Genomic DNA, 17,248 nt, shown 5'->3' on the forward strand with positions numbered 1-17,248 from the left:
GTATTGTTTTTTTTATGAACAAGTCGAATATTTAGAAGAACAAAACATAACTAATTATTGTTTCACTCAAATCACTCAAGGTGTTTAAGGACATCAATTAAAGCACTCATTAGTCAATTTGAAAAGTTATTACCATAAGCTTGCTTGAAAATCAGATCTCCACCACTATATATTGAGCTGATACATCAATCAAAAAGGTCTTTTAGAGGGTTGTAACGTGGCTTTGGTTAGGAGGTGTGGTAACAAGCTAAAAGAAGATGTTAGAATCGATATTGAATTGAAAATTTACCTAGCTAGAAAAATAACTAGTCATTAGTTGAATACAAGTGAGCTTCTTCTCAGAATATGGAATTAACACTCAAGCTCAAAAATGACGAATTACTACTAATATATATGTAAGTATTGTTTTTTTTTTATGAACAAGTTGAATATTTAGAAGAACAAAACATAACTAAGCAATTTGTTCAAATCAAATCTCGAAAAAAATAGGGATCACATTAGGGGATTTCAACAATAATAAGTAATGGGTCAATATTGAGGGTAAATCAATTAATGACTTGTTAGGCTCAAAAGGGGTTCACTAAGGGTTAATTATGGAGGTAGGCTTTTGTGGAGTGAGTGGGTTAAACCTAAGTGCCTTTATCATCTTGACATATCAAATCAAATGGTGTGGTCTTGACATGCATAATCAAGCAAGTTCTAGAATAACAAATCAAAACTGACGCACTCATAATGAAAGTGAGCATGAAAGGAATAAAATATGCCCTAAAGGCTCAAGATTTGACAAAAATTATGGCTTTTTGATGTTCAAACTTGTGAATTTCAACTCAAGATAATACCTAAACTTAGGGAAACAACCTAAAAGTTTTTAATTCTTCAAAAATCAACTTATCATGCTTGATTCCCTAATGTCTTAAAGTTTAAACAATCAATGCATAAATACCTATGTTTTAATTGAAGACATATCAATAAAAATCATAAATTAATCAAAATTCATTCTAATAGTGATATGAGTGATTCACATGAGAATAAGACAAAATTCAGGGATTTCTAATGATGATATAAAAGACCCTCCCACACTTAAGATGTACATTGCCCTCAATGTACAAAGATAAATATATTGAAAAGTATAGATATATAATCATAAGAGAGGGAGAGAGGTGAAACTTCCTGAATGATGAATGGACTCCTTGAATTGGAGTTATGGAGAATAATCGGCCAAGGCAATGATGAGAGTAGAGGAGGATACTCCAGTGGTGGTAGAGGTTCGTTAGTCCATAAGTCCTGCGCCGTTGGAGTTTTTAGTTTTTGTTTGATGATTAGCTTTGGAGCTCTTTATGACTGTGATAAAATCAGGAACTCTTTAGGAAATATAATGAAGCATATTTACTTGTAATGAAATAGCCGAAAATAATAATTGTAAAAACTCAAGATAGAATAGTATTAACAGGAAATAAAAAGTAATTTCAAAATATAAAGATAAAGCTAAAATAGATAATAGGTGTTTATAGAGAAATTGGGGCACACGGCCGTGGGACACGCTTGTGTGGCCTAATTTTTGCTTGTGTGTTTCGCGAATTTTGAATTTGGGCGCGTTTGACATTCGGCCCACTCTCGTGTTCTTTGGGCGTGTGGGTGCACACGATCGTATCGCACGGCCGTGTCTTGCTTCTTTCGCTTCTCCCACGCCCGTGTACATAGGTCCACACCCGTGTTCGTTTTGACAGTGTCGACCACGAGTGGATGGCACAGGCATGTTGCACGCCCGTGTTACATTCTCAGTTTCAACCATGATTTCAAGGTACGGTCGTGTCTCACGCCCGTGTTATTTTTGCAGTTTCACCCACGGCCATGTCGCACCGCCGTGGCAATTTATCTCATCCCGTGTTGGGGGAAAAAACCTTGCTCTGTTTTCACACGGCCTAATGCACGCCCGTGTGCCTGGCCGTGTGGTCATTAGAAAGCCTACGTTCCATGATTCGATTAGTATGTTAGATGTTAAAAGCTAAAACTTAAATAAATCATTACTGTTAGTGCTCGAGTTGCCTCCCGAGAAGAAGCGCTTATTTATAGTCTAAGCTCAACTTACCTCTCCTCTGCAAGGTCAAGGTGGTGCGAGGAGTTTACACTCCTCATCCCTGCTATCAACTTTATCATCATAAGGTTTAAGACGGGTATTGTTTACCTTAAATTTGTCGAATTTGGGATGAATTACCTCGAATGTACCATATGGGAAGATACTCAGTACCGTAAGAGGAATTTCTTCATTAGGTTCAGGAGTGGCAATGCGAGGATCTACTGCATCTAGTAGTACTTTGTCTCCAACCTTAAGTTGATTTGGTAAGGTATTGAGCTTGTCCTGGCTCGGTTTCTGTGTCCACCATTCATCTAGTTCCTCGATTTGTAGCCTTCGTTCTTCATAGATAGGTCCTTTGTTGTTGTTTGAACACGGCTCATATGTGTTCTTCAAAACTTTTTCCTGCATAGAGGGTGTCACCACATGATTAGTACTAGTAGAATAATTTATACAACCACCTTCAATTTTTGATGTGTTACTCAAATTACAAGCTTGAAGGGTGATTGTTTCGTCTCCCACACGAAGTGTGAGTTCACCTGTACCAACATCAATAATGGTTCTAGCAGTCGCTAAAAAGGGTCATCCTAAAATTAAAGGTGCGTTACTATCCTCTTCCATGTCTAGAACAACAAAGTCTACTGGTATATAAATTTATCGATCTTAACAAGAACATCTTCAATGATACCCCTAGGAAATCTAATGGTTTTATCAGCCAATTGAATACTCATCCTAGTTTGTTGGGGTTTCCCAAGACCTAGCTGTTTAAACATTTTATAAGGCATAACATTAATGATTGCCCCTAAGTCAGCCAATGCATTATATCGTAAAACTCCCTGGATCCTTCAATTTGTTGGGTAGCTTATTCTGTAATATGGCTGAGCAAACTGTATTCAACTCCACATACAACGCCTCATCCAACTTTCATTTATTTGTTAAAAGTGTAACACCCCGAACCCGTGACCGTCGCCGGTGTCGGACACGAGGGGTTAACGGGCCAAATCCTCTCAAGGTACCAACCAATTTGGCATTTCCAGACAGGCTGGAAAACTGCATCACTGTCGCCTTAAAAATCATATCTCGAGTTCCAAAACTCGGAAACTGATTCCGTAAATTTTCCCTGAATTTAGACTCATATATCCATCCATGGATTTATTTATAGAATTTTTGGTTGGGCCAATTGGTACAGTTTATTAGTTAAAGTCACCCATGTTACAGGGGTCGACTACACTGACCTTTGCGCGTTACAACTTGAATATCATCTCGTAAAGAGCTCTAATGCTCATGCCGTTTGTTTCTAATGAAACTAGACTCAAAGGGGAATCTATTCATATAAGGCATGACTTCTAATTGTTTCTGGATAATTTATGGTAAATTTTCAAAGTCGTGACAGGGGACCCAGAAACCGTTCTGGCCCTGTCTCACGAGAACTTTAATATTTCTCAGTATACTGCTCATATGGTCGTTTCGTTTCGTCCATATAAAAATAGATTCATCAAGGTTCAATTTCATAATTTACTCACTATTTAATTCTACTTCTACTATTTTTAGTGATTTTTCAATCTCATCTCACTGCTGCTGTCCGCAACAGTTACTGCGAGAGACTATGCCAATTTCATGAATCTTTCCTTGGCCTTAATCATCCATCATACATGACACAAATTATGGCCACCTTATCAAAATTAAAGTTTCTAAGACTCGTGGCTATAGGTTCTAGCATCCCACTCGACGACCACATAGGCCATTTTCACATGGCTTAAAGTTTACAACCCACAGTTCAACAAAATATAATAGCCTATACATGCCAAATGTTCTTCAACAACGAAGACAATACCAAAATATTTCAGCCGGTGTGATGACTTCAACGACGGTTCGATCACGCAAACAATACGAGTCCGAGAGACCTAAAATGGGTGACAAGAAAACACCGAGTGAGTTTATAACTCAGAAGTCATAAGCATTCATCAATCCATCGATAAAGTTACTACAACATGAACAATAAGCGAGGCTAGGTACTCATCCATATCGAATCTATACCATAATTCCTCGGACCTTTTGGTCCAATCTCATACCAAGTCGACATCCACATTTCATATTCTACACAACAAGATATTTGAAGCATTTTCACACACTAACTCATTTCCACCACAATCATACAATTTCAATCATCACATAGATTTAAGGCTTACCAAATTCAACCCCGAGCATGAACGTATTTTCTATTCGTCATGAGCTCGAGGTACTTACCCGATCCGCTGTCCATACTCAACTCGATGGAGACACACCCTCCATTTATATAGAGTACGCACACACAAGTGCTTAATACTCGATTTCGCACACTTAGTGCCACATAATTTAAGCCCGCACACATAGTGCCATACCCTTCGAGCTCGCACACCCAAGGTCAGTATTTTTCCAGCATGCACACTTAGTGCCATATATTTCCAGCATGCACACTTAGTGCCAATCTAAATCACCGTACACACGTATTGTTCAAGACACTTAGTGCCGAAAGCAAACTTTCTACACATTTCACTATTTCTTTTACATTCAACAATTGTCATCACTCCATACACATACAATTTCATTTATATATATATATATAGCATCCCATTAAATACAATTGCATAGATTTTACAATCATTTAAGCAATATCAAACATATGTGCTTAATGACTTACCTTGTGTTGGGCAAAATGGTTCCAACTCGGCTACTCGATGTTCTTTCCTTTGCCTTTGCTTGTTTCTCCACCTCGAGCTTCTTGAGCTTAGTCAATAAATTAACTAGTTTAACCGTCTTGCCAAATATTTATACATATATACATGACATCAACTATACTATCATCATTAATACATCAATTCACAAAATTTTATCTCATGAGCATATGACCCATTTTTACCCCATATGGTGAATGCTTCATTCATTACCCAACTAGCCATTCAACAATTTTCAACCTCATTACCACCCTTTTATGTCTAATTGTCTAAATGAGATTATCAACATGCCTATCTATAGCCGAATGTGCTAAAATTGATGTAACATCACCTACACACTTGATTAAATGGCGAATACCTATACTATCAATTATGGCATCAGTTTTTATTCTTTCAAACACTTAGTTTTCCTCCCATGAACACTTGGCGAATTTCTTTTCTCTTCTAGCATAGCTTCACACCTATTTGTAACATCCTATGAATTCACATACATCACATTTCTACATAAATTTCTTTTACTTTTCTTCTACTTCCATTCACAACATCAAAGACACCATACACATATATCATTACAAAGCTTGACACTTAGCATGCAAATGACATCCACACAAACCCACCTTAGCGAAACTTAACTCATCTTCATGCCTCACCACCACAACATCAAACATCAAACATCAATGATACCAAGAAGACAACACCCATGGCCGAATATCATCCCCATTTCATGGTAAAGGTTTAGACCATGGGTTAGGTGGAACTCAAACTATCAACTAAAAACATGCATGAATCTCATGGATAACATCAACATACCTTAGTCTAGCAAACTCCCATGGCTGATTTTCTCAAGCTTTCCCCCCCTTTCTTCTTAGTACATTCGGCCAAGCAAGGAGAAAATGAGAGAATGAACACTTTTTTTTCCTTTTCTTTGTTTTTCTTCATATTCTCTTTCTTTTTTCTTTTTTTTCATTTCTTTATTCTTTCTACATAATCCACTAACTAAACATGTTGGCAACATGTTTCCACTCATAGCATGGCCGGCCATCATGCTTCATTTTGGCTAATTTGACATGCAAGGACAACACTTTCCCACATGTATTAATAGGCCACCTTACATTTGCCTAGCACATTTCTAAATTTTCTCACATAAGTCCTATTTGATAAAAATTCACTTACAATTAACAAAATCCAAACATGAAATTTTCACACATGCATATATGCATATAATGAGCATCAATTATGATGGTTAATTATTATTATGACTCGGTTTAGTGGTCCCGAAACCACTTTCCGACTAGGGTCAATTTAGGGATGTCACAAAAAGCTCCTTTAAAAACTTGACTGCGTTTGGCATCTGCGAAAGGGCTTCAATAAACAGTAAGTTAATATTTAGTTTCTTTAAAAGTTTAAGGAATTTACCGAATTGCTCGTCTGATCGGTCTTTTCTTCTCACATTGGGGTATGGCACACGAGGTTTATATTTTGTACTCACTGAATTTGGGTCATTTTGACCTACCTCATTCTTACCTTCGCTCACCACTGTTTCTGGCCTTGGTTTCACAACTAACCCTTCCTCATCTTGAATGGAAATCACGTTGAGTTGCTCCTTTGGGTTAGATTCAGTGTTGCTTGGCAAGCTATCTTGTGGTCGTTCGAAAATCAACTTGGCGAGCTATCCAATCTGAGTTTCGAGCCCTTGGATTGATGCTTGTTGATTTTTGAATGCCGTCTCTGTATTCTGAAAATGAGTTTCTGACATCGAGATAAATTTGGTTAGCATCTGCTCAAGGTTTGACTTTTTCTCCTGCTGGTATGGTGGTTGCTGAAAGCTTAGAGGGGGTGGTGGCCTCTGATTTCCTTAGCCTCCCTATGAAAAATTTGGGTGGTTCCTCCAACCTGCATTGTAAGTATTGCTATAAGGATTGTTTTGAGATCGAGGATTGTTACCCATGTAATTTAACTGCTCGTTCTCCATGTTGTGGCCCTAAGGTGGGTATTTTGAACTGCTTGATCCACCTCCACTTGCTTCACACTGCATTATTAGGTGAACCTGTGAAGAACTAAGAAAACCATCAATTTTCTTATTCAAGAGTTCTACCTGATTAGAGAGCATAGTGACCGAATCAACGTTATAAATGCCGGCTATTTTCGTTGGCTTTGTCCTCATGACTTGCCACTGATAGTTATTCAGTAACATCTCCTCTATAAATTCATAGGCATCTTCAGGTGTCTTATTATTAATGGTTCCGCCAGCAGCTGCATCAACCATCTGCTGAGTTGAAGGGTTCAGGCCATTGTGAAACGTTTGGACCTGTAGCCAGAGTGGTAACCCATGGTGAGGGCATCTTCGCAAAAGGTCCTTATATCTCTCCCATGCATCGTAGAGTGTTTCTAAATCCATCTACACAAAAGAGGAGATATCATTACGTAATTTGGCTGTATTAGCCGGCGAAAATTATTTTAATAAAAAAATTTCAATCATCTATTCCCAAGTAGTGATTGATCCTCGTGGAAACGAGTTCAACCATTGTTTAGCCTTATTCCTCAACGAAAAGGGAAACAACAGAAGGCGAATGGTGTCATTAGAAATGTCATTAATTTTAAATGTATCATATAGTTCTAAAAATTTTTCCAAGTGAGCGTTGGGATCTTCGTCCTGCAAACCATCAAACTGAACAAATTGTTGTATCATTTGAATTGTGTAAAGTTTCAGTTCAAAAGTATTTGCAGCTACAGCAGGTCTAATAATGCTCGATTTAGTTCCTGTTGAAGAAGGTTTAGCATAATCATACATAGTGCGCAGAGCAGGATTCTGATTAACAACAATCGCAGGAGGTAGCGAATTTTCTTGGTTTTCAGCCATCTCTTCGGTTGTGGTTGAAGTATTGTCCTCTTGCTCTTCTGTGTATCGTAAGCTTCGCCTTATTTCTCTTCGATTTTTGCAAACTGTGCGATCGATCTCACTATCAAACAGTAATGGTCCTGACGGGTTTCTTCTGGTCATAAACTAGAAAAACCTGTCAAAAAAAAATAAATGAAGAATTAGAAAAGAAAATAAAAAATTAAATTGCAATAAAAGTAAAATGGCTAAAATAATAAAAATCGAGTGTTCCTAATATCCTAGTTCCCCAGCAACAGCGCCAAAAACTTGATGCGTGATATTTGTAACAGGTTTTAAAAATTTATAAATGAATCATTCTTGAGACTAACTTATTATCATGATTAAGGCAAGTGTACCTGTCGAAGAGTAGTATAGTTCAGCAAGACAGGATTATCGAACTCAAAGGAACTACGAGTACTAGTATTTACTTCCTTTTTATTATCTAGCCTAAAAATTAAGAGGTTTGGTTATCTAAACTAATTACTAACTAAGAATGCACAGAAAGAAAATTTGGGAAAATTCGGGAAAATTCGATTGATTAAGACAATACCCAAGGAAAAATCCACCTAGACTTCACTTGTTATTTGACTCTGAATCAGACGATTTATTCATTTGACTTGATCCGTAGAAATCCTAAGTTATATTATTATCTCTCTCGAGACTAATAACGTCTAACCCTAAGTTGAATAATTGAAATCTCTTTATAATTAACACCCCAGAATTGCATTAACTCGATCTATGGATTCCCTTATAGGTTTCACCCTAATCCGGTAAAATCTTATCACCCTATCTCTAGGCGTACAATCTACTCCACTTCATTATGACAAATTTACTCTTAGACAGGGTCTATTCCTCCTCTGAATAAGAGCTTAACTTGAATCAATATCCTTAAATATCAAAACAAGAATTAAGAATACATAATTAAGAACAAGTCAAATATTTATCATACAATTCAGATAATAATAACAAGATTCGTCTTAGGTTTCATTCCTATTAGGTATTTAGGGGGTTTAGTTCATACTTATGAAAGAAAACATCTCAAAAGCATAAAGATAACAAAACATAAGAAAACCCAAAACTCCTGAAGGAACTTGAAGGGAGATCTTCAGTCTTGATGATGAATCCGGCTTCTGAGATGGATCAATCCGCTTTCCTTGAGTAATTCCTCGCTTCCTCCTCTGCGTTCTCTTTCTAAGTGCCTCCTCAGGTGTTTAAAATAGGCTTTTGAATGCCTAAGAGCCCTAAAAATTGGCTTTTCCGAATAGGACTATACTTGGGCTCGGCAGGGACACGCCCATGTGACACGCCCGTGTGCGATTACTCTAGCCTGTGGTTAAGGCTGTTGAATAGGCACGGGCATGTAGTCTACCCGTGTAAGTCATGCTTCAATCCTACGAAATGGACACGACCGTGTGACACGCCCGTGTGACACGCCCGTGTGAAGAAGTCCAGGCCGTGTTGATTTCCCACATGAATCCATTTTCTTCGTTTTCAGCCCGTTTCTCTCTCTTTTTACTCTTTTATGCTCTCCTAAGTATAAAACATGAAATTAAAGGATTAGGAGCATCGAATTCACTAATTCTAAGGAGAAACCATCCATAAATGTGCTAAGCATGGGACTAAAATATATATAAATTACGGTTTATCATACCTCTCTTATTCTAACACACACCTTAACCACCAGACCAGCAGGCCCATTCTGATATTGTCTTACTAGCATTTAAACTTAAGCCCACTGAACAAGAGTAAGGCTTTATTCATCAAAATACCAAAATATGCGAAACCTAAGGCTTGAACTTAGAACCTCTCACATACACCCAGAACCCATAACCACTGAAGTAGATACAGACTTGTGTCATATCCAAGCAGAATCAAAAACATAAATTTCGAGGTGTTACAACTCCACCCCCTAAAAGAAAATTTCGTCCTCAAAACTTTACCTGATCAGAAAAGATGAGCACACTGCTGACGTATCGAATCCTCCGGCTCCCAAGTGGCCTCCTCAGTGCTATGATTTAGCCACAACACATTTACTAAAGGAATAGATTTCTTACACAGAACCTTAGCGTCGCGGTCAAGGATTAAACCGGCTTCTCCTCGAACGTTAGATCTGGTCTAGCCTTAATCTCCTCCACAGGCACAATATTTGTGGGATCAGAGTAGTAGTGTCTCAACATCGAGATGTGGAACACATCGTGTATGCGGTCTAACTCTGGAGGTAGCTCCAACTGATATGTGACTGGTCCTACTCGCTTTAGAATCCGGTACGGCCTAATAAACTGAGGGTTCAGCTTTCCCTTGCGACCGAACCTCAGAGCCTTCTTTCATGACGAGACCCTAAGAAAAACCATGTCCCCATAAAATACTCGATGTCCTTCCTCTTCAGATCAGCATAGGACTTCTGTCTATCAGAATCTGCTATCAGGCGCTCTCGAATCAAACGGATTTTATCCTCAGTTTCTGATACCAACTCCGAACCCAAAACTCGTCGCTCACCCAACTCAGTTTAGCATAAAGAAGTGCGACACTTACGTCCATACAGTGCCTCATAAGGTTCCATCTGTATACTAGACTGATAGCTGTTATTGTAAGCGAACTCTACTAAAGGCAAATACTCCTCCCAACTGCCTCAGAAGTCGATAATGCAGCCCCTCAACATGTTCTCCAGTATCCGAGTCACCTTCTCTGACTGACCATCTATCTGAGGATGGAAAGCAGTACTGAAGTCCAATCTTAAACTTAGAGCCTCATAAAGTTTTCCCCAAAATCGAGATGTGAAACGAGGATCCCTATCAGAGATTATCGAGACAGGTACCCCATGCAGCCTCACAATCTCAGAAATGTAAAGCTTGGCCAACTTCTGTAGGAAGAAGTCTGTCCTCACAGGGATGAAATGTGCAGTCTTGGTCAATCAGTCCACGATGACCCAAACAGAATCCTTTTTAGTGGGTGTTAGGGGCAACCCACTAACGAAGCCTATCGTTACTTGTTCATACTTCCTCATTGATACCTTAATTGGTTGTAGCAAACCCGAAGGTAACTGATGCTCAACCTTAACCTGCTGACATGTCAAACAGCAAGCAACAAAGTTGGTAACCTCACGTTTCAATCCTGGCCACCAGTACAACTCTCAGAGATCCCGATACATCTTTTTCCAACCGAGATGCATAGCATAAGGGCTACTATGCGCCTCCCTCAAAATCGACAGTCTCAAATCTTCATCATTCGGTACACAGATCTGACCGCAGAAGCACGACACCCTATCACTGTTAATCCAAAATCGGTTGTTGCACCGTCCTCTACCTGGCAGAAATCCAACTCTAAAGACTTATCCCCCATCTGCTTATCCCTGATCTGATCAACCCAGGTCAGTTTAACTTGAAGTTCTGCCAACAGACTCTGTGACAGCCCAAAATCGACCCTAGACGGGATGTGGTTTCGGGACCACAAAACCGAGGCATAAAAATAATTTAAAATTTATTTTGATGCCTATGATATGTGTTAATTCATGTGTGACATTTTTGATGTTTCGATTTAGAGTTATAAATGTGAATTTCACTAGAAGGGACCTAGTAGTAAACTTTGAAAGTATGATAGGAAATGTGTGATGACTAGTTGATAATGCATGCAAAATAAAGGATTTGCATGTCAAATTTCCCCAAAGGAAGCTTAGTGGCGGCCATGACATGGTTTATGGGCAAAGAAAACATGTTGAAACATGTTTTGTTAATGGATGATGAGGGAAATGATAAAAATTAAGCATGTAGGAAGAGAAACAAAAATCAAAATTTGCTCATCCTTTCCCCCCTTTGTGCCGTGAGTGAAAGAAAAGCAAAGAAAAAATTTGTTCATCCTTGTTCTTTCCTTTTGGCCGAAAATACTAAGGAAGAAGATAGGATTTTGCTCCATTTTTGGTTTAGAAGAGATCTAGAAGGAGATTTGGCTATACATGCATCAAGATTAAGCTCAAGAGCAAAGGGAACTAAATCGGACAAAGGAAAGGAGAAAGCAAACGAGTAGCCGAATTGGAACCGTTTCTACCCAAAACAAGGTAAGTCATTAAGCACATATGTTTGATATTGCTTAAATGATTGAAAAATCTATGCAATTGTGTTTAATGGGATGCTATATATATATAAATGAAATTGTATGTGTATGGAGTGATGACAATTGTTGAATGTAAAAGAAATAGTGAAATGTGTAGAAAGTTTGCTTTCGGCACTAAGTGTCTTGGGCAATACGTGTGTACGGTGACGAGATTGGCACTAAGTGTGCATGCTGGAAATATATGGCACTAAGTGTGCATGCTGGAAATAAGCAGACTTTGGGTGTGCGAGCTCGAAGGGTATGGCACTATGTGTGCGGGCTTAAATCGCATGGCACTAAGTGTGCGAAATCGAGTATTAAGCACTCGTGTGTGCGTACTCTATATATATATGGAGGTGTGTCTCCATCGAGTTGAGTATGGACAATGGATCGGTAAGTACCTTGAGCTCATGACGATTAGGAAATACGTTCATGCTCGGGTTGAGCTTGGTAAGCTTTAGATCTATGTGATGACCGCAATTGTATAATTGTGGTGTGAATGAGTTGGTGTGTAAAGTGCCTCAAATATCTTATTGTATAGAATATGAAATGTGGATGTATGACTTGGTATGAGATTGAACCGAAAGGTCCGAGGATTTATGGTATAGTTTCGATATGGATGAGTACCTAGCCTCGTTTATTGTTTCATGTTGTGATAACTTTATCAATGGATGATTGTTGAATGCTTACATGCCGAATTGTTAGTGCTTAATAATGTGATGACTTCTGACGGTTGAAATTTTTGTTTTGATTAGCGATGGAACCCGGATAGAGACCCTTGGCGGATGACGTTGAAAGTGTAGCGGTTGCTCCGCGCAAGGGACACCGCCTGTTGAGCCTCACCATCCGCGAATAATCAAAATGAAGGGCGAAACAAGCCTTCTTCACCATGATGAATGAGTGGGCGCGCAATATGCCCGAACCAACCCGCTGTCCAACCATTCCCGAATTTAAATACTCCGCCCCAAGAGTCCGCAATGCCTCCGAGCATCGATCCCGTGAGGCTAAGCAAACCACTTGTAGACTTGATTAGGAAGCGGGCCGAGGAGTTCAAGGCCATAGTCACCGATGATGCCGAAAGAGCCGATTTCGCTCGATAACACCATTCGAGTGTTAGATGAAATCATGCACACCCGATGAATGTCTTAAGTGTGCTATATCCTTGTTGCGAGAATCAGCTTACTATTGGTGGAGGACTTTAATTTCCATAGTCCCAAATGAACGAGTTACTTGGGATTTCTTTCAACCCGAATTTCGAAAGAAATACATTAGTCAACGGTTCATCGATCAGAAGCGTAAGGAATTCTTGGAACTCAAGCAAGGCCGGATAATCAGATCTCGAATACGTAACATGAGTTCGTAAGACTTAGTCGGTATGCTCGGAGTGTGTGGTGATGAGGTTGCTATGTGAAAAGATTTGAAGAAGGATTGAATGAAGACTTAAAGCTGCTAGTGGGTATTTTGGAGATAAAGGAGTTCGTAACACTAGTCGAACGAGCCTGCAAGGCGGAAGAACTCGGAAGGGAAAAGAAGAAGGCTGAATTTGAAGCAAGAGATTACCGTAAAAGATCAACGAGTAAAGCTCCGTTCTCGGCTGTAAAGAGGTTCAGGGAGGACACCAGTAAGTCGAGGGCGACTGCGAAAATTTCCATTAGAGCCCGACCATCGACGGACTCCCGAGCTACTTCGGTAGTTAGTGTGGGCAATAATCGTCAAGAGAGACTCAATGCCCCAATGTGGAAGACGACACCTAGGTGAATGTTGGGGTAAGTCCATTAATAGGGCTGTTATGGATGCGGTTCAAGGACCACTTCATTAGAGATTGCACGAGCTAGATGAGAAGAATAAGATGCAAAGTGCAAGACCTAGTGGAACAATGGCTAGAGGTAGGCCCCAGAATTTCTGGAGGTAGGGGTGGCAATCGAGAGGAGCCTCGACACTATTGTTCGATCCGAGGCCCGTGCTCTGCTAGAGCATATACCATCCACAAGACGAGAGGAGGCATCCTCCCCGACGTTATCACCGGTACTTTCACTCTTTTCGATACTAATGTGATTGCATTGATTGACCTCGGCTCTACTCATTCATATGTATGTGAAACCTTAGCATCCAAGAAGACTCACCGTTGAGTCTCATCGAGTTCGTAATTCGAGTGTCAAACCCTTTGGGTCAATACGCACTCGTTGATAAAGTGTGCAAGAGATGCCCCTAATAATTTGAGAATCCTGTTTTCCGGCCGATCTGATGCTTCTACCATTTGATGAATTTGATGTTATTCTTGGTATGGATTGGCTGACCGTACATGATGCAGTGGTGGACTGTAAAAGGAAGACCACTAATTTGAGGAGTGCAAATAATGAGGTAGTCCGAGTCGAGTCTACTGATTTAAAAGGAGTGCCAGCGATAGTATCTTCTATGACCGCTCGGAGGTACATGAAAAAGGGGTGTGAAACATACCTTGCGTATGTGTTTGAAAGTAAAGAGACGGAAAGGAAACTCGAATCGGTACCAGTGGTTTGTGAGTATTCGGATGTTTTTCCTGAGGAGTTACCGGGATTGCCACCGGTTTGAGAAGTGGAATTCGGCATCGAAGTTGTACCGGGTACTACGCCGATCTCAATAGCCCCGTATCGTATGGCATTAACGGAATTAAAGGAATTGAAGGTTCAATTGCAAGAATTGACGGATAGAGGTTTCGCTCGACCGAAGTTTTTCTCCATGGGGCGCACAAGATTGTTTGTGAAGAAGAAGGATGGAACTATGAGATTGTGCATCGACTATCATCGTTGAATAAAGTGACGATAAAGAACAAATATCCGTTGCCACGAATTGATGATTTGTTTGATCAATTAAAGGGAGCCTCAAGTGTTTTCAAAGATAGATTTGAGGTCGGGTACTATCGGTTGAGGGTTCGAGAATCGGACATACCCAAGACGCTTTTAGAATGAGGTACGGTCACTACGTAATTCTTAGTGATGCCGTTTGGGCTCACTAATGCCCCGCAGATTTATGGATTTAATGAATAGAATTTTCGGCCATACTTGGATCGGTTCGTAGTTGTATTTATCGATGACATTTTGGTCTATTCGAGAGATGAAACTGAACATGCTGAACACCTGAGGCTAGTGTTGCAAATCTTACGAGATAAGTAGTTATACGCAAAGTTCAGTAAATGTGAATTTTGGTTGAAAGAGGTTAGCTTTTTGGGGCACGTGGTGTCTGCATCGGGTGTCAGGGTGGACCCGAACAAAATTTCGGCCATAGTCGATTGGAAACCTCCAAGGAATGTTACCGAGGTTAGGAGCTTTTTGGGGCTTGCCGGATACTATCGACGATTTGTGAAAGGTTTTTCGATGATAGCTGCACCGATGACAAAACTACTTCAAAAGATGTTAAGTTCGAGTGGTCGAAACGTGTCAAGAAAGTTTCGATCGACTAAAAACCTGCTTAACCGAGGCCCCGTGACTAGTACAATCGAGTCCCAGAAAGAATTTGTCATATCTGATGACGCATCCTTGCTTGGGTTGGGTTGTGTGTTGATGCAAGAAGGTCGAGTTGTGGCTTACGCGTCGAGACAACTAAAGCCGCATGAGAGAAACTATCCCACCCATGACCTTGAACTAGCGACCATAGTGTTCGCTTTGAAGATATGGCGGCATTACTTGTTTGGAGAAAGGTGTCACATTTATTCGGACCACAAGAGTCTAAAATATTTGATGACTCAGAGAGATTTAAACCTGCGACAAAGACGTTGGCTTGAGTTGTTGAAAGACTATGAATTCATCATTGATTATCACCCGGGAAAGGCCAACGCGGTGGCCGATGCTTTAAGTCGCAAGGCACCGCTTGCTTTGAGAGCGATGGATGCTCATCTATCCGTTTCACCCGATAAGGTGCTAGTAGTCGAATTAGAGACCAAACCGTTATTGATTCATCAAGTACTTGAATCTCGAAGGTCGACGCCGAATTGGTCGCTAAGCGAGCGAATATGTTTCAATGAGGAATCGAAATTTCAGATTGACGACCATGATTGCTTGACGTTCAAGGGTCGATTATGTATTCCAAGGAATTCGGAACTTGTTTCGATGATTTTGAACGAGGCTCACAAGAGTCGAATGTCAATCCACCCGGGTAGTACTAAAATGTACAATGACCTGAAACGCCAATTTTGGTGGCCCGATATGAAACGAGACATTTCTGAATTTGTTTCAAGGTGTCTGATATGTCAACAAGTGAAAGCGGAACACCAAGTGCCATCGGGATTACTTCAGCCGATCACGATACCCGAGTGGAAATGGGATCGAGTCACCATGGACTTTGTATCCGGACTGCCATTGTCAACGAGTAAGAAGGATGCGGTCTGGGTCATTGTTGATAGACTGACCAAGTCTGCTCATTTTATTCCTGTCCGCACGGATTTTTCGCTGATAAATTGGCGAGTTATACGTCTCCCAAATTATTCGATTGCATGGGTGCCTATTTCTATCGTGTCGGGATAGAGACCCAAGATTTACATCGCGATTTTGGAAGAAATTGCAAGAGGCCTTGGGTACCAAGCTGCATTTTAGCACTGCTTTTCACCCCCAAACCGATGGTCAATCCGAACGGATAATTCAAATACTCGAGGACATGTTGAGATGTTGCATCCTTGAGTTTAGTGGTTCATGGGAACGGTATTTTACCTTTGGTTGAATTCGCTTACAACAATAGCTTTCAATCAAGTATTAAGATGGCACCTTACGAGGCTTTATACGGCGTAAATGCCGTACCCACTATTTTGGTGAACTTAGTGAAGGAAAAAATCTTGAGGTTGATTTGGTTAAGGATGCCGAGCAAAAAGTTCGAGTAATTCGTGAAAGTTTGAAGGCTGCTTCGGATCGCCAAAAGTCGTATGCGGATTTGAAAAGGAAAGACATTGAATATCAGGTTGGAGACAAGGTATTTCTCAAAGTCTCACCCTGGAAGAAGGTGCTTAGATTTGGCCGTAAGGGAAAATTGAATCCGAGGTTCATCGGTCCGTATGAAGTATCCGAACGAGTTGGACCAGTAGCGTACCGATTAATTTTACCCCCTGAGCTTGAAAGGATCCACAACGTTTTCCATGTCTCGATGCTTCGACGATATAGGTCTGATCCATAGCACGTAATCGCTCCGTCTGAGATTGAGATTCAGCCTAATTTGAGCTATGAAGAGGAACCGGTTCGCATTCTGATGTGTGAAGTAAAAGAGTTGCGCAATAAGAAAATCCCATTAGTGAAGGTGTTGTGGCATAAACACGGAATTGAAGAAGCCACTTGGGAACTCAAGGACTCTATGAAAGAGCGATACCCAAACCTATTTACCGGTAAGATTTTCGGGGACGAAAATTTCTTAAGTGGGGGAGAGTTGTGACAGCCCAAAATCGACCCTAGACGGGATGTGGTTTCGGGACCACAAAACCGAGGCATAAAAATAATTTAAAATTTATTTTGATGCCTATGATATGTGTTAATTCAT

The 17,248-nt window shown here is 40.2% G+C and overlaps 1 non-coding gene across 1 annotated transcript; it reads left to right on the forward strand.

Annotated features, from left to right (window-relative positions):
* The first annotated feature begins 7,112 nt into the window (after nucleotides 1-7,112).
* LOC128279711 (small nucleolar RNA R71) lies at nucleotides 7,113-7,219 on the forward strand. Its single transcript, XR_008269908.1, has one exon. It is a non-coding gene; the product is annotated as a small nucleolar RNA R71 (small nucleolar RNA).
* The last annotated feature ends 10,029 nt before the right edge of the window (nucleotides 7,220-17,248 follow it).

This window comes from Gossypium arboreum, chromosome 8 (genome assembly GCF_025698485.1).
Source record: "Gossypium arboreum isolate Shixiya-1 chromosome 8, ASM2569848v2, whole genome shotgun sequence".
Taxonomy (NCBI): domain Eukaryota; kingdom Viridiplantae; phylum Streptophyta; class Magnoliopsida; order Malvales; family Malvaceae; genus Gossypium; species Gossypium arboreum.